Here is a 19,229-nt window from a genome sequence, read left to right on the forward strand (position 1 = left end):
CCCAAAAAACATTTTACCTTTACTATTGCTGAACGAGGCTCATCTGCTGAGATGCCACTTTCATGCCCACTTACCCAGACTTGCAGGAGACTTCCGAACATTATCCCTGTCGCCTCAGCATTTCCTTACTCACTGGAGCTTACTAGGGATTTCACTACATCTAACCTCTCAACTTCATTTTTTTAAATGTTATAATTAAAACTGGTTTCAACTTAGATGCCTTGGGTGATGGGAAGAGCATGTGGCAACATTTTGAGTCTTCTCAATTCAGAGGAGGTAGTCATTTTTTTTTTTTTTTGTCCTCCCCAGCTGTCAAAACTAACAGGCATTTTTTCAGGCATATCTGTATCCCTTCTTTTGCATATCTTGGTTGTGCTCTGCCTAGCTGCCTACATTCCTGTATTAGCCCACTTCTGTCAGAGGACTCATATGTGCCTCTAAATTCGGGTACCTTACCTGGCTAAACATTTTGATTGTTTTTTTTCTTTTCTTTCCTCATCTTTATTTAAGTATGATTGACAAATAAAACTGGCATATATATAAGGTGTATGAAGCAATGTTTTGATACGCGTATACACTGAAATTATTGCCCGGCTGGTGTGATTGTTTATTAAGTGTTTACATAATGTGTGCTATAGGGAAAAGAGACCAGACTATGGAGTCAAATAGTTCCATAGACCTTGACTGCTACCTCCTCTCTGAGTAATTGGGGGTTTTGTCTCCAATCTGCAAAGTAGAGGTTCTAATATCTATAAGTACAGAGTTTTTGAAGATTCAATAAAAGAGCATATTAGGTATCATATTGTGTATCATTGTGTATCACAGTTTCCAGGATATTTTATTTCCTTCTTTCCATGATTTCTGATAGCTTCCCATCCTTTAATCTGGACCTTATTATTTTCCTCCCCTTCTCTTTTATTATGCTCATCTGACCTCTGAGTTCCTGCTTTTCTGGTTCTGTCATATATCAGGTAATTTCTGTCCGGCGGGGCTAATCTCTGACTAAACATCTCCCTCATTAAGCAACTTATTAAAAGAAAGTACCTGACAAATAGGTTTCAGAAGTTCTCTGAATCTCTCTGAATCACACACTTACCCATTTTCTTGCACAGCATGCATATTAATAATGTGGGCATGATTTCCCTTTACATTATTACCAGCAAATATCAAACAAAACACTCCTGCCCAGTTGCAGGGGTCTGGGGAGTACAGTAGGGACAGCAATGGAGCATTACCTGAATGGAGACTTAGGGGCAGCTCTGGTTCGGACTGGAGTTTTCTCCATCATGGCCAGAGTTGTAAGTAATCTTAAGGGGTGATTGATATTTTAGCGGAGGAGAAGAATTAGAAACCAAAGGTCAGTACCAAAAGAGCAACGTAATTAGAAGTCTCTAGTAAAAGGCAAGGTGACAAGAATACCAGTTCCAAGTTGGCAGGCAGCACACAAAGTGGGAAAAGGTGATAGGGTGAAAGCTGAACAATGTGGGGGTACTCGGGAGATGGCTTTCAGTGAAAATCCGTGGCAGAGAGGAGTCAGCGGGGTTAAAGGAGCAGCATGAGCTGAGACATGGCATTCAGAGCCGAGTGTGGGAATGGGCACAGTATACTTGAGGATACTGGACACGGGAAGCATACAGACCAGGACGCTACGGAGCATCTGTGGGCTTTGTATGCATTGGCTTAAATCCTCACAACAAAAATTATCCTCAAGATAATAAAGATGGTTTAATTTGGGTTGCTCCAAAACAAGACTGAGAAAAAAATATCTCGGTGCAATCCAGTGAGGAGTCCATTAATAAAAATCTGACACTGTGAGCAGTGTTGGCTCAAACCTGCTGGAGATCCTCTGAGAGACTGTGGAATGCAACTCAGAATGTCCCACCAAGAAGCAAGAAAAATGAAGTAGCTACACACAAACTCCCACCTTCCTGGGTTAAGGGTTTCTCCTGGAAGCACTTACTTCCCCCTGCGCTGCTGTTCTGCTCGACATATGAGGAGGCAGGGAGAGAAACCCAGGTGCTCAAGGTCCGAACTGGGGACCTGTCCCTGGCAGACCCTGATGACTTTCCAGGATGGCTAGGAGCTTCTGGGGGCGGGGCAATGACATGAGGGGTGGGCTGCAAATGGAAAGTGTAATTCCACCTAAGCAGATGAGTGAACTGAGGGGTTCTGTTCAAAATCACTCCTACCAAAATATGATTTTGTTAAACTTTAGTCATTGAGATTCAGGAGCTGTGGAGAAATTGTGTTCATGCTTTTCTGTCTTCTACACTAAAATAAACATTCTTTCAGGACCAGAATCGAGCATTTGTTTTATTTGCTTCTACACCATCCAGCACAGGGCTTTCCAGAAGTGAACTGAAATTATTTTCAGTGAAATTAGAAAACAACAGCTTCATAAGATTTCTTTATCCCTCAAAAATCAGAACATTTGCTAATGGCAACCTGCTTCACTATGTCTATTTTTGTAACGTCTACAATCCCAGTGGATCCAAATATACTGAATTAGCAATCACTGTACAGCACATTTAGCATACTTAGAAGCCTCTTTGCCCACCCTTGGAATGCAGCCACCTGGATACAGCCCAACAGCTGTGCAGCATCTACAGTGGCACGACATAAAAATGCATGATGGATAACCCAACTGTCATGTGTCTCCCATATAACAGGTTGCATATGTGCAACCTCAGTCTTCTCTAGGTCAAATTTGGACATCTGATATCAAGAGTGCATAATTATATTCTCCATTATCCTTAGGAAGATTAAAAGCAATGTGTACTGCTCTTTAATCTTGCCCATTAGAATTGGAAGTGGGAGTAACAGACAAGAAAGGGCCTATGTCTTCTGTAACTGAATGACCAATAAACAGAAGCCCGCGTCTTTGCTGGATGATGGCAAACAAGTTCTACTTCAATCACTGCAGCCTCAGTTTTTCTTTTGTAAATTAGGGACAATTAGTCTCTACCACTTAGAGTAGTCTTAAGGTTTAAATAAGGCTACCTTTGAAAGTGCTAGGCACACAGTAAACATTCAATAAATGGTGGCTATTCTTATTAGTGAGCCACCATTTTTTGAATGTTTACTCCTAGCCCCGTGTTCTCTCCTTCATTACATACCATCTTTTTTACACCTACTCACAGACCAAATCAAAACAGAATCCCAAATAATGTGAAATACCAACTGTTGTTGGTATATTCTTTTAATACCAAGTGTGATAATATTTGCATATTTTATGCCAATAAAAATATTAAGAAAAACAAACACATACAAGCAAATAAAAATATTTCATGCTTGATTTTCTCCATTCTACAGGATAATAAAATTCCCCAAGCAGAGAACTCGCAACTCCTTATCATAGTAGGATATTGATTAATTTCACTGCCGAAATACTGGGGCTAGTAAAGTTTTAGAGAATGGTGCTGCACTTATCACATTCAGAAAGATTTCTTTTGATCTGTTTTGTGCAGTAAACCATTCTACACAATTTTCCTTTGGGTTTTCCAAACTGTCATTCTATGACTCTCACCTTCTGTTTTGGGAGTGTGTGTGTGTGTGTATGTGTGTGTGTGTGTGTGTGTATGTGTGTGTGTGTGTGTGTTGTATGAGGGGAAGGAGGTCATTGGACAAAATGATGCATTTTTCATAGTCTTCTGACTGTAATAAGATTTGTGTGCATCGTTCAAAAGTGCAAATTTCAAAGTCTGGAAGTGAAAATGTTTCTTTCAAAAGCCTTTTCTGGGAGGATTAGAAAAATAGCCAAAACAATACAAAAGTGGTTTGGAATAGGGAGAGAATAGGTTAAAATAGGGATGCAATTCTTATCTTTGTATTTTATTAGAAGCAATTTCTTCCTTCGTCTATGAGTCAGGAGGCATTTTGCTTTACTGAATTGAAAGATACATAAAAATCCTAGATACTGAATTCTTCCTGAGTTTCTTAGACACAGAGCTGCTGGTTACTGCTATTGAAATTTATTACCATTCTGGGTTTAAGGCCTATCATTGAAGGAGAACTGTGTTATATTACATGACTTATGCTACCTCTGCTCTCAGGAGCTCTGAAAATCTGGATTTCTCAGCCCACCTCAACCACACCTGTGACTCATTAGCTAAGTTTATCAACATTATAAGGCCAGATACACAACCTAATTGTCCCCTGGTGTGTAAAAATACAGGGATGCTGCAAATCTCAGTGGTTGGCATTCTTTGAAATTACTCCCTAAAATAGAAAATTCTTCCCTTAAATATTTCTGAATTTCTAAAAATGTAGACTTCCCCCTATCTTTCAAAGTTTTATGAGCCAAATGCAATTTGTAAGAATATTGTCATCTTTACCATTCATAGATCCAGCCCTCATTTCTAGTAAAAGTATTGATCTCTGCAGTTAGTTCCTTTCAAAATGCAAGTAGTCCTGAGAAAGGGAATCCCTCAGCCTCTCGCCTTCATTTTTGCCTCTGGGCCTTGGCCATGTTCTTCCCTGTATTGGATTATGCAGTGTTCCCTTTTAATTATTTAAATCCTGGGCTTTCTTCCAAGCCCAGACACAAGCTTTCCTAACCTGCTATGGTCCTAGCTTCCTCCTTCCCTTCTCTGAACAATTAATGCATTCACCTGTCAGTTTCATAATAAAGCATTTAAATGTATAGCCACGAAGGATAGAATTAAAGATGTAGAGATGGATGCTCCTGAGAAAGTTAATGCAATGAAATCCATTCAGAGCAGCCAAGAGGGGCAAATAGGCTGGCTTCTGAGAGAACAATACCCCTGTCAAAGGACATATTTAAGAGTTGGATGAACAATGAACTAAGGGGTCCATTCTAGAGGGGACTCATGTATTAGATGGGTCATTTAAATAAATCAAAGAACCCTGAGATTATACCATCTTATAATGGTTTAATAGCATGTAGTCTCATTGAGAATAGAGACTTTATACTGCTTCTGTACCTTAAAAAGCAAGGCATGTAGCAGGGACCACTTAAATCTATACTGATTGATTGTATTTGTTTGACCAGTTAGTTTCCTCTTATATCAGGAGGTTCAGAGCAGCAAGGAAAGGACTTAGAAAAAGAAGAAGCTTATAAGAGATGCCACAAAATGTACAGCACATATAACATGTTTAATGTATGTGATTTATGTGATGTCTTTCATTACCTTTTACTAATAGGGAAATGCCGTCAAGGCCTCCTGATTCACAAGATGCCAGGTCTGGTCACAGGCAACTGCAAACGTCTGAAAGATACCTACACAATTGACACTACGCAGAAGAGAAATAGTTCTATTTTGTTCTGAGTTTGCAGTCTAACCTCAGTGGTTTTTGCCTTTTCTTAAGGATGATATATTCAAAAAAATTCTGCCTGACCAAACTTTGTTCATGTTTCAAGAATCTTGCACCCTTTCTCATTTGACCCTTAAAACAGTCCTGCGAAGTTGTTGGCATGAGTGATACCTTGTAGATTTAGGAAACTAAAGCTTAAAGAGGATAAATGACTCATTCAAGATCACACAGCCATTGATGAAATCTAATCCCAATCTTTACTCTTAAATCCACTAGTTTAGAACCATAATGCCATGAGCAGCATAATGCAATTAGGCTATATTATACACTGTAACTGACAAGGGTTGATAAGTGAACTTAATCTTAGTTTAAAGAAAATTTAAATGCAAATATGTGGCCCTAGCTGGTTGCTCAGTGGTTAGAAAATAGGCCCACAGACAGAAGGATCTTGGGATTCCCAGTCAAGGGCATGTACTTTGGTTTCAAGTTCAATTCCCAGCCCTGATTGGAGTGTGCGGGAAGGCAGCCAGTCCATGTGTCTCTCTCACATCGATGTTTCTCTCTCCTTCCTTTCCACTCTCTCTAAAGATCAATGAAAAAAAATATCCTTGGGTGAGGGTTTAAAAAAAAACATTTTAATTTGTGATATAAATTTTTTTCTGTAGTTCAATGCTACTAGAGTGTGGCACATACTCACTTATTCATCTGAATGTGAGTTTTGTTGCATATTGTGTTTTAAAGGATACAGAAAAGTGAAGAGACATACTAATGTTTTAAAAAAATCACAGAGCTAAAGAGATATCTTATATTTTGGATATAAGAGATAATGTAAGGAAAGATACAGAGAAGAAGGTACTTGTGCCCAAAATACCAGCATGCTGAAACTAAGAGTTGTTTAAAAAATAATAGAGGGAACAAAGAATAAGGAGTAATCAAAGAATGAAGCAAGATTTTGAATTAGATTGCATGAATGAGTGAATGAATGAATGAATGGATGGGACAGGGGGATTTTAAACTATAGACGCCAATAGAGAAGCTTATTATTTGTATGAGGGGATAGGATTTTACGTGTTTAACAGAGAGTGAGTACAAGGCGGGAGGGGACCTGCTGCTTAGTGCTTGACCACTTTTTACCCTCTGCTGCCCACGTGTAATCAGAAACGGGTGGCAGTGCTCCCAGGAGCAGGTGCATAACCTTACTGATGCCTCTTAAATGGCCATAAAGAAGTTGGCTGAGCATGAAATTCTGTCATTACAGTTTATGCTTTGAGTTGGGGGAGGAGAGAAGAAACAAAATTCAAGACTAGAAAAAAGAAGAGGAGGAGGACAAATTGATTACAGCTCATATGAGAAAATGATGTGGTTCTGAGGAGACACTTGGTTTTTTTCTGGGGGGAAAAGGCACTTGTGATTCTGAATCCAGTGTGTGCTGGTGGCTCTCCCCCGCCCTGCCATCCAGAATGGAAGCAGAGAAGGGAGACTGCGAAGAGGTTCTGCTTCTTCGTCAGTGATCCTAATGTGGTAGCTTGTGCGTTGCTGAGCTGTGAAGAAGAAATGCTGACAGCCCTCTGGACACACATGGGGAACAGAATTCTGCTTGAGGAACTCAAGGGGAAAATGTACTAGTTAAGAGCAGTTTCCATTTCTATAGCAGTGCATTGTGTTGAATTGGAATTTATATAGTTGCTCAGATGGCAGTCAGAAAAGTCATTTCTTTAATTTTTATTAATTACTCTAATATTGCCAGGTAGACTGAGGTTAGGAGAAAGAGGATAACTTTTTTTTTTTAGCATGAACAGTCTCTTTGCCCTCTAATGTTAGTCATCTATTTTGGATATTCGGGTATCTTTTAGATAAGTAGTGCCATTCACACTTACAGCACCCTCTGTGGCTATCTAACATGGGATCAGGCTGCTGGGTGAGAGGCAGGAATGATCTAATATGAGCTCACATACCTGAAGTACATGAGGATCTTAGAATGGAGCCTGGATATCAAGAATGGGGCTCATTGCCACAGTGGCGTGGCTGGCTACGCTAGGCTTTGGACGGATGACCACAGATGTACGCTCTGGTCCTACATGGCCTCTGGGAGTGATGTCCTGACAGGCACTGTTGAGCCCTGGATCTAGTCATCCTCTTCTTCTTATCCACCCTCTCAACACACTCATGTCAATTCAACAGAAACTATAGAAATGTCTGGACCCCTTGCATGCCACTTACCAGTGGGAGGAGCCTAGAACATGTCTCAGGATCATTTCTCTAGTCCAGTGGTCGGCAAACTGTGGCTCGCGAGCCACATGAGGGTCGCAAGCCGCGGTTTGCCACTCTGTTGCCTAATGAGTTTGCCAACCACTGAGATAGGGGCTTAATCACAAGGAACAACAACAGCTTGTAATTATTGGAATCGAGAGTCTAGGTCAGTGGTCGGCAAACTCATTAGTCAACAGAGCCAAATATCAACAGTACAACGACTGAAATTTCTTTTGAGAGCTAGATTTTTTCAACTTAAACTTCTTCTAATGCCACTTCTTCAAAATAGACTCGCCCAGGCCATGGTATTTTGTGGAAGAGCCACACTCAAGGGGCCAAAGAGCCGCATGTGGCTCGTGAGCCGCAGTTTGCCGACCATGGCTCTCGTCAATTTTCTCTACCAGACAAGCACCATCCTCCTCAAATTGGACGAGGCGTTCTCTCTTTCCAGGCAGATAAAAGAAGAAAATGGTTCAGAACTTCTAATGATTTTAGGTTTCTCCGCAACATTTCCAACACATTAAAGTCATATGCCACTTCTCTAATTTGCCTACTTTGCCTTCTCTTTCTACAGTCCATCAGATGAAAGGGGCCATCTCTCCTTTACCTTTTCCGCTCTGGAAGAAACTTATGTAATTTCCCAGGAACACTAAACTTTGGGTTTAGATGTAACAGTAAATTAGGAGCAAGGAAAGTAATCTGCTTGCCAACAAAGACCGCAATGCAAGAGATAATTACACCTTATTATCCTCCTTATACTTATACCCTCTCCTAGATTTGAATCTATTACAGTCATGTAAAATTCAAGGATTACTTTCACTATGGGAATGCTGAGGTTGAATGAAGTATTCAGCAAAATAATATATACTCTTAAGAAAAACTTTTGAAAAAAATAGCTAGTAAAACTCAGATGGATTTATGTGAGCAACATATCCCTTTGCTAAATGGAAATACCATATAAATTGAATGCAAAAATAAAAGAATTTAAAAAATGATAGTAAATGTTTAACATCTGAATAAGAGTGTCACATATTATCCCATGGGGGAAGGTGCATTTTCAGGTGTGTGTGACTCCTACAGCCATCCCAGCATTTAACCACCATACACAGAGAAACAGCTCTGGGTTACCAGTCTCTGGGACTTAAAGTTTTACTTTTCTTGGTGCCCTTATTTCACTTAGTTTAGGAGAGGCTGCAAGATGTCCCTAATTCTGTCTTAAGGAATCATCAAGAAGGGGTAGACAACTCTGTGTACTGTTCAGTTTGAACACTTTCCTGAAATAATTGACTCAGTTAATACAAAGAGGTTGATGTAAATGATTCAACTACTGGATATTACTAGATATCCCTTAAGATTGAGAAAGACTTCATAAGAAGAAGAAAAGAATATGAATTGTTACCCATAAAAGCTCCCACCAAAGATACACTGCTTTGCTGCTTTCACGTAAATGTTTATTGAATGTTCACAGTGGTTCAGGCACCTTGATTGGCCCGTGATATATAAAAATAGGAAGATGCTGTCCTGATCTTCAAGAACCTCAAATTCAATGCTACTAGTATATAGCAAGTGGTTAGATACAATTAATCTTCCTTTAAATCCTTTTATTCTGTTCCTTAAAATTAAAATACACACACAAAAGATTAATTGCCAGTTCTTGTTTGCCCTGGATGCCTGACAACTGTGTGATATACACTCATAAATGACGCACAGGTGTACATACATTCACCATTTTGAATATGGTCCCTGGGATTCTATGCTGTTGCTGTTGTTTGCTTACTTGTTCATTTGCCAAGAATAAATTATTATAAAGTTAAGGTAATAGACATAGTCATGATTCTTTGCTATATTCATCATGCGATATTCATATATACAATATATATATATATCCTCACTTCCTCACTTGAAGATATGTTTTCATTGGTGAGAGAGAAAGGGAGAGAAACATCAGTGTGAAAGAGAAACATTCACCCTGACCAGGAATCAAACCCACAACCTTTTAGTGTACAGGGATGATGCTCCAACCAACTGAACCACCCAGCTAGGGCCACTATGTGATATTTGTTGAAAGAGAGAGAGAAGGATGATGTTTACGTACCTCAGTTTAAAACATAATCTGAGTAAATATGTTCTTGAAATGCTCTCTCTTTCAACTTTCTCTGTTTTCCTAGGGCCGTGGTCGGCAAACTGCGGCTCGCGAGCCACATGCGGCTCTTTTGGCCCCTTGAGTGTGGCTCTTCCACAAAATATCATGGCCTGGGCGAGTCTATTTTGAAGAATTGGCTTTAGAAGAAGTTTAAGTTTAAAAAACTTGGCTCTCAAAAGAAATTTCAATTGTACTGTTGATATTTGGCTCTGTTGACTAATGAGTTTGCCGACCACTGTCCTAGGGCAATATTCCCCTAGGACTGTACCTTCCAGTATCATTAAAATCATGCTCTGCATAATTGTTTTGAATCCAAAGTGATCACAAATAAACACATCTAACAGTATACTGTTGCGCTTTTATTCTGGTCAAGAGACAACCAGGCATGCTTTTTCCCGGCCTGAGAATTTTGATTGCAAAGATCCTTTAATGGGCTTACATTGCAGAGCCAGGATTCTGGAAACCCTTGTCTCCATTGCATATCCTGCTGGCCTCCTCACTGTGCATTTCAGAATCAGAACAAAGAGCCGGTCAAGGAAAGAAAATCCTTACAAAGCGCTGTTCTGATACAGCTGCCTCCTACTCTTCTTCAACCTAATGTGTATTAGCTTCTAGGTTTTGTAATGCATTGATAAGGAATTTACAGAGATCAAAAATCTTCACAAGAGTCATCATCCACCTAAGCAAATTCTGCTGGCATCGGAGGTGAAGTGTGGTAATAAATGGAAGTGGGTGAAAGAGGTAGAACAATGGTAGCCGCACAATCCTGCTGCAGAAAACATGAAAAGGAAAAAAAAAAAAAGTGGTATTTAATTCCTTCACTGTCTTAAGAATCCATCACTCAGACAGAACCCATAGCAGAAATCTAATTCTCCAGTAGCTGGACAAAGTTAATTAATTTGCAAATATATTTCATCTTCTAAGTGACAGCTGGTCTGGTCTAGGCAGGGAGGAAGTGGGAGGCTGAAACTGGAGCATGAAGCGCCGGCGGGCTCACGTGACACGACGCCAATCCTGGAGAAGCGAGGTGACACCGGCTTGTTATATCTCCTCTAAATGAGCTCCTTGTCAAAGGGAAATATTTTGATTAAGGTAGTGAGGGGGGCACTTGCAACGCTCTCCATGTGCTTCTTCTAATTGCTTTGCGGTACACTTAAGTTTCTTCAAAGGAATGATGCCTGCAGGGACCGGGGTCCTCCTGATTTTTGTCATCAGCCCCAAGGTGGGGTGCAGAGATGTTTACTTTTGTTTTCTGATTCCTCCAGTAGCTGTGTTCCTTTCCTTAATCTCCAGTGCCTTCATTTTGGAGCCACTCATCCTGAGAGGAAGTCTTTCTAATTACTTTAGTTAGTGACTTGCACTGCTTAGATTCTACCACAAGATTCAGTAAAAACCCTAACATCTTAGCTTGCACTGTTTCTTTTCCATATACAGATTTCCAACTGTGAAGACCCTTTTCCTGTACCAGATCACTTCCTAGGCTTTATGCTTGTATGGCATTGGCAGGATAATTACAAAGTCAAAACTGGGGTGACGGGAGGAGGATTAAAAGTCTGGAGTCAATCTCTGCCTTATCCCCAACATAAGCAGTTCAGTGTTTTGCAAGGCTGGACATGTTGACCCCATCTGCCGACTCAGCAATACCCCTAAAACACAAAGCGGGAGAGAGTGGTTATCAGCACAATGGCAAGAGGAGGTGATTACCACAAAGTCAGAGGTTTATAAAGGGAGAAGATTGCCCTACCGGCATGGCTCAATGGTTGAGCATCGACCTATGAACCAGGAGTTGACTGTTGGATTTCTTGTCAGGGCCCATGCCCCAGGTTGCGAGCTCCAACCCCAGTGGGAGGCAGCTTATTAATGATTCTCTCTCATCAGTGCTGTTTCTATTTCTCGCTCCCTCTCCCTTCCTCTCTGAAATAAAGGGTAATATACTAATTAGACCAGATAGACCAGATGTCATCTGGACATCCTTCCTGACAAAGCCAGGGGTGTGGCCAGCCTGAAAACTGCCCACAGCCCCTCACCCCAGCCGGCCTGTCCCCCAGCAGGGACCCCCCCACCCTGATCTGGGGCCCCCTTCAGGGAAGCCAGCTGGCCCCCTCCCATGCACCAGGCCTCTATCCTATATAATAAAAGGGTAATATGCAAATTGACCCTAATGACTGAACAACCAGAACAACCACTGGACCAGTCACTATGAGGCACACTGACCACCTCTCAGTCCCTTCCCCTGGCCATCAGGCACCGATCACCTCGGGGTGAGTGGCGGATGGGGGCAGGGCCCGCTGCAGGTAGCTGGGGGAAGATGGCCCGGATTTCATGTGCCAGGCCTCTAGTATATATAAAAAAAGAGAAGATCATGCAGGCTTTGTACCATATGTTACTAGTAAAGTCTGGCTTGTATTCTAAGTGCAATGGGAACCCACTGAAGATATTTAAATAAGGAAATTAAGTGACTTGAATTATGATTTTAGAAGAATATTCTGGCTATTGTATGAAGGTTGGGTGTTACAGAGTGAAATCAGGGTGCTGTTTTAAGTCTCTTAGTCAACAAAAATGTTAGGCTGGAAATGTTGATAGTGTAAAGCTTTATATTGGAGGTAGAACAAACAGGCCTTGTTAAAGGATTGAATGTAGAAAATTAAGGAAAATGGGAGATTCAGAGATGACTAGTAGGTCTCTGATTTTGAGCAAGTGGGTATACATAGGCACCAGAGAGCTGGGTCTTTTTAGAACTTGAGCTTTGACATGCTCTTATTAGTTCCTGTCCAAAGTGTAGAAACATGACCATAAAATCTTAAAACAAACTAGAAAAGTTAGTACTTCCTTTCTCTCTATTTTCTGCCCTTGAAACCTATTGCCCTTTTCAGCAACTGTATTGGCTGGGATGCCCCTCTTGCTTCATTCTGGACCTCTACATACTGACATTTGCAATGAGATTTGAATGATCCCCAAATTCCCATTGGGAAAACTGTTGATTTTGCACAGAGAATCCCTTCCATCTTCTGCTCTTGGATGTCCCAGCTGCACGCCCAGCACTGGTGGTTACTGCATTTGTGATGGGTGTAATTTTAGATGCAGCACCTTTCATGTAGAGTCTGTTTTATTCTGATTTACTGTGTCTTTCACTGCTAAGTCTTGAAATAGGAAAGATAAATACAATGATACCAAAATGTGTAAGTTTTCACAAAAATGTCCCCTTATTTTGAAACTGGTATCTCGCAATATACATACTCAGAAAAGTACTTCTCCTCTTTGACTGTCCCTAAGCCCCACTAGCATTGTAGAAATATCAATTGGTTTATCTAAAGCACTCAGACCGTTATATGTTCAGAATAGTCAAACACGATGACCAAAGGCAACACTCCAGGAATAATTATGCAATCATAAAAATCTATAATTGAAGCAGTTACTGAGAAAAAAAGAAGACTACTAAAAAGAGAGAACTTTCCAAAGACCAGAATTATTCCAGGTCTTGTTAGTGGGCATTCATTTGGAAATTGTAAAATATACATCTCATGTTCTATCTTACAACAAAGAAAAGACAAAATACTGTTTCTGTTCATTTAGTAACCAGAGATTTATTTCTATGATAGTTTTACAATATACCAGTCCAATGAGTTGTGACTAAATATCCATTATATTCAGGTGCTATAAGTCCAATGAACTAATGAACAGGAGAATTATTTGCTTCATTCACAAGTGTTGAATTCTGCTACCAAGAAAAAAAAGTCAAAAGAAAAGGGAAAAAAAAATCAAACACTTTTTCAAGAATGGTGTTAAGGGAATCTATAAGCCAGCTTTTAAAAAATGATCAATCACCCCATGTAATCTAAAAATGGGGATATAAAGCAATTTTTATAATTCCAAATAGCACTAAAAAGCTTGAAATTGCTTCATTCTTTTAAAAGAAAATGTTATTCTAGCTAAAATTTCTACCCAGTTGTCATGACAACGTTTCCATTTTATACAGTGTAGAGACAATTAGATATTAACCTGAGCATTTAGAGAAAGACACTTCTAACTTACAGAATGACTTGTTGATTTGTGTTTGGCTGAGTAGTCCAAAGAATTACTATTATAATTCTTCCTGGAGTTAATATTCTTTGAGTCATCCAGGCCATTGTCTTAGAAAGGAGTATCTATGATTTTTACAGATCAACCAAACACAGTTAAGAGAAAGAGACATAAAAGTGGTTGTGTTACATAGTACTCTACCAGCTGGAAAACTGAGAAAGTCCATTTTTTTGTTTCTTTGACATAAATCTTTAATATAGTGACTTTCAGCACTGTAGATTTGCACAAAATAGAAGAGTAATTTGCCTGAGATTTAATTGGAGCAAGAAGTAGCAGTGGCTTGTATCTCTATGTTTTAAACAAACAACAGTTATTAAATCTGTAGGCCTAACTTTTTATATATCTTGTGAGACAGCAAGGGAAGCGATGAGATGGAAACCACCAGAGAATGCAGATATTAATCCTTCCTTTATTAGGGTTTTTGTCTAACTGGCACTCTTCCTTTTCCCATCAGTTCAGATAATAAAAACTTTTTCATTATCTTCTTTGCTATTATAGTGTGTGTGTTTTTCTACTTACCTAATAATGCCAGAGTGGGAGAGGGGTGGAGGCATATGGTTGGGAAAGAAGAACTGTTTTATATTAAATGAACTCATAAAACAGATCTAAGGTATTGTCGTAGAGTGTTTGTTTTAACTCCAAAACTATGTTATTTCCCTGGTTAATGCAGATGTTTACATAGACTCAAGTTATTCCCAAAACATGTACCCTACAGATGAAGAACAAGGTAAAATGAATTAAAAACAACAACAATACTGTGATTATAAAAGAACAATTATTTTTGTTTGAAAAAATTTAGGGCTTTTCTTTTCAATGCACTAACCAAAGGAAGCAATATATCTTCTAATTACACTGTCGTTGTTCAAAATATTTAGAGAGCTCTTCTCCTAGAAATTGTTTCTGGAGTCTTTTCCATGTTGTCGTGATTGTCCAAAGCAAAGCAAATCTGTATTCTTTGAGAGTAAGCCAATTCTATTAAAAAGGTGGACACTCAAGTTTGGCAAAAACCATTTAGTGGTTGTTGTTGGTTTTGTTTTGTTTTGTTTTGTTTTGTTTTGTTTTGTTTTTAAGGATCAGTGAAGATTTTATTTGCGTGTGCATGAGGGAGGGGTTGTTTTTTAGTTTGCTAAGGCAGCCACAGAAAAATAACACAGATTTGGTGGCTTAAACAAGAGAAATTCATTTTCTCACAGTTCTGGAGGCTAGAACTCTGAGATCAGGGTTCCCATGGGCAGGATTGGTTTCTTCTGAGGGCCCCGAGGAAAAGAGCTGCCCTTGGCCTGCAGATGGCTGTTTCTCCCTGTGCTTGTTCATGGTCTTCCCTTTGTACACATCTGTGTCTGAATCTCTTCTTATGAGGACACCAGTCACCCTGGATTAGGGCTTACTCTGATGACCTCATTTTAACAAAACCACCTCTTTAAACATGCTATCCCCAAATATAGTCACATTTGAGGTACTGGAGTTGGAATTCCAACATATGGATTTGGGGGTGTGAACACAGTTCAGTTCCTAACAGTGAGTGCCAGGGCCTCTTTAATGCAGGAAGTAGTGTGTCTGTCTCAGAACAATGGGTGTGACTTCTAAATAGAATCTGCCCTAGCTGGTTTGGCTCAGTGGATAGAACATCTGCCTGTGGACTAAATGGTCCTGGGTTTGATTCCAGTCAAGGAAATGTACCTTGGTTGCAGGCTCCTCCAGGGCCCGGGTCTCTTGCAGGAGGCAACCAATCAGTATGTTTTTCTTACATTGAAGTTTCTCTTTGTCTTTCCCTTTCACTTTCACTCTCCCTAAAAATCAATGGAAAATATCTTGGGGTGAGGATTAACAATAACAAAAATATATAAATAGAATCTAAAGGCAATTCCCACAGGAAGTTTCTGTGAAGGAAGACTCCTTGGATGTTGTATCTTTTATTTTTTGCTGCACAACAAAAATTCCAGTATTTAATAGGTTAAAATAATGGCTTTCTCCATATATAGTTATTACAATATTAGTGGCCCGGTGCACGAAATTTGTGTATGGTTAGGGGGGGATGTCCCTCAGCCTGGCCTGCACCCTCTCTAATCTGGGATCCCCCCTGCCTGCCTGATTGCCCCTAATCACTCTGCCTACCAGCTTGCTCGCCCCCAACTGCCCCCCTACCAGCCTTCTCATCCCCAACTGCCCGCCCCCCTGCTGGCCTGCTCACCCTCAACTGCCCCCCCCTTGCCAGCCTACTCACCCCCAACTGCCCTCCCCTTTTGGCCTGATTGCCCCTAACCACCTCTGCCTTGGCCCCATTACCACAGCTTGGTCCTTAAAGACGTCTGGAAGGTCTATGGGTCTAATTAGCATATTACCCTTTTATTAGTATAGATTATTGACTATATTCCCTATGCTAAGATAACTATGTATAGTGTCAGATGGACACAAGATTTATTGGGTAGATCACTTCGTAAGTTATATGAATGTCTAATCACCATATTATTGCAAAAAAAAATCCATACTATATTATTTCATTTTTTTATAAAACTGTAGACAAAGCAAATTGATCTCTAATCACCATGACCAATTATATCATTATGTTTGGGGATGGTAGGGTGGAAATGAGAGGGAGGAGGAAGTAGGAAAGGTTACAAAGGGACACTAGTAATCTTTTGGGGGTGGTGGAAATGTTCATTATCTTAACTGTTGTGATGGCTGCATATATGCATACATACATCAACATTTATCAAATTATATACTTTGAGTATGTGCAGTTTATTGTATGTCAATTATATCTCAGTAAAGATATTTAAGGTTTTTAAAAAATGCTTAAAATATATTTCCCACAATTCTGTGAGATGGTCAGATGATTATTTTGCTGGTTTTACCAGGCTCACTTATAGGATTGCATGCATAAGGCAAGTCCTCTGAATGGAAATATACACAATGGACTCAATTGCATGTCTGGTATTTCTAAGAAGGGTACTCTGTTCTCTTCACAGGGACTCTCAGCCTCCAGCAGGCTAGGTCGCTTCCCAGCATGCTAGTCTCAGGGCAGTGCCCCAAGAGTGCACAGGAAAAATCATCAATATTTCTGAGACCCAAACTCTGGAACTCCTTTTACTCTGTTGAAATAATTATGTCATAAGGATATCCTACCTAATAATAGACAAATATGAAAATTGACCATACCTCCAACACACCCACAAGCCATGCCCACCAGCCACACCCACCATCCAATCAGAGCGAGCATGCAAATTAACCCAAACCAAGATGGCTACAGCCACAGAGAACAAGGTTTCCTAGGTAACAGAGGAAGCCAAGCTTTCCACCTGCCCTTGCCAGGCCTAAGCCTCCACTCAAGCTACAAAGTTTCAATTATAGAAGGTAAACAAATTCAAACAAATGGCGGCAGAATGGAGCTTGAGAGAGCAGGCCAGGGTTGCCGCCGGCAACAGGGGAAGCAAAGCTTTTCGCACACCCTGGCCAGGACCACGGGCTTAAGGCAACAAAGTTTCAATTATAACCCCAACAGAAATGGCTGCCAGCCTCGGAGGGAGCCCCAGGCTTGGCTTCACTCCAGGCTACAAAGTTTCAATTGTAGAAGGAAAATAAATTCCAGATACCAGGGCCTCCACTTGGGTTGCGAGGGGGCGTGGCCAGCCTGCAAACCACCACAGGCCCCTCGCTCAGGCCGCCCCATGCCCTAAGGGAACCCCCACCTTATCCAGGACACCCTTCAGGTAAACCAGCTGGCCCCCACCCATGCACCAGGCCTCTATCCTATCTAATAAAAGAGTAATATGCAGATTGCTCATCACTGCAACACACAATATAGCTGCCCCCAAGTGGTCAAAGATCCTGCCCCCATGTGGACACAGGATGGCCACCACAAGATGGCCAGCAGGAGAGGGCAGTTGGGAGGCACCTGGCCTGCAAGGGAGGGCAGTTGAGAAGGACCAGGCCTGCAAGGGAGGGCAGTTGGAGGTGATCAACTCTGCAGGAGAGGGCAGTTAGGAGTGACTAGGCTGGCAGAGGAGGGAAGTTGGGGGCAAACAGGCTGGCAGCAGAGTGGTTAGGGGGTGATCAGGCTGGCAGGCAGAAGCGGTTAGGGGCAATCAGGAAGGCAGGCAGGCAGGCAAGCAGTTGGGAGCCAGCAGTCCGACTGCCCGTTTAGGGATCCAACTGCCCACCGGGATCGGGCCTAAACGGGCAGTCGGACATCCCTCGAGGGGTCCCAGATTGGAGAGGGTACAGGCTGGGCTGAGGGACAACCCCCCTCCATGCACGAATTTCGTTCACCGGGCCTCTAGTAATATATAACATGTTAACTATAGTTAACAATACTCTATTACATATTTGAAATTACTAAGAGAGTAAATCTTAAAAGTTCTCATCATAAGAAAAAAAATTATAACTATGTATGGTAACAGATGTTAATTAAAGTATTGAATCATTATGCTATACAATTGAAACTAATATGATCTTTTATATCAATTGTACCTCAATTTAAAAAAATACTTGTATTTTCTTTTGGTCAAAGCAAGTAAAAGACTACCCCAAATTACAAGGATTGGGAATAGATTCAACTTCTTGATGGGAGGAACTACAAATAAATTATGTCCATATTTAATCTATTACACATATAAATCTTGGTATGTTTGTTAAAATAACTATTATTTCATTTTATGCCATAATTTCTAGTTCCATTGATTTTTTGGAGGGAAATAGTGGCACAGACAAACTAAAATTGATTTTATAAAAACTCTCATTATTTAGCTTTTAAAACATTATATTCCTACTCTGCTTTTAAATCTTATTTGTTTTGATTAAGAATTGTGTAAATCTTTAATAAAAGTAGTTTGAATTATTTTTTAAAATATATTTTTGGTAATTTCAGAGAGGAAGAAAGAGGGAGAGATAGAAATATCATGAAAGAGAAACATTGGTCAACTGCCTCCTGCACACCCCCACTGGGGATCTAGCCCACAACCTGGGCACATGCCCTGACCAGGAATTGAACCAAGACCTCCTGGTTTATAGGTCAATGCTCAACCACTGAGCCACACTAGACGAGCAGTAGTTTGCATTCTTTAAGCACTCACTTGCAGATGATGGAGACAACCTGAAAAGTAGAAAACAAGCTCATAAGCAGTGTGTCTTAGATGTTCCTAGGAACAGAAAATTATAGTTATTTAAGTGATGAAATATTAGTGTAAAGATACATGAGCAAGAAAAGGAAAACTGAAAACTCTGCACTGAGGTCCATCCAGGCTACCTAGAGAATTAGCACATCATGTGGTATGGGACATGGCAACCATATCAGTGTCCTGGAGCTTCTGTAACAAATTACCACAGATTTGGTGGCTTCAAACAACAGAATTTTATTCTGTCACAATTCTGGAGGATAGAAATCCAAAACCCAATAAGGCTCTCATCCTTCTTGGAAGTCCTAGGAGATAATCTTCCTTTTCCTCTTCCAGGTTCTGGTGGCTGCCTCAGCATTCCTGGGCTT

This window comes from Cnephaeus nilssonii, assembly GCF_951640355.1.
Source record: "Cnephaeus nilssonii genome assembly, chromosome: 3".
NCBI classification, from domain to species: Eukaryota; Metazoa; Chordata; class Mammalia; order Chiroptera; family Vespertilionidae; genus Cnephaeus; species Cnephaeus nilssonii.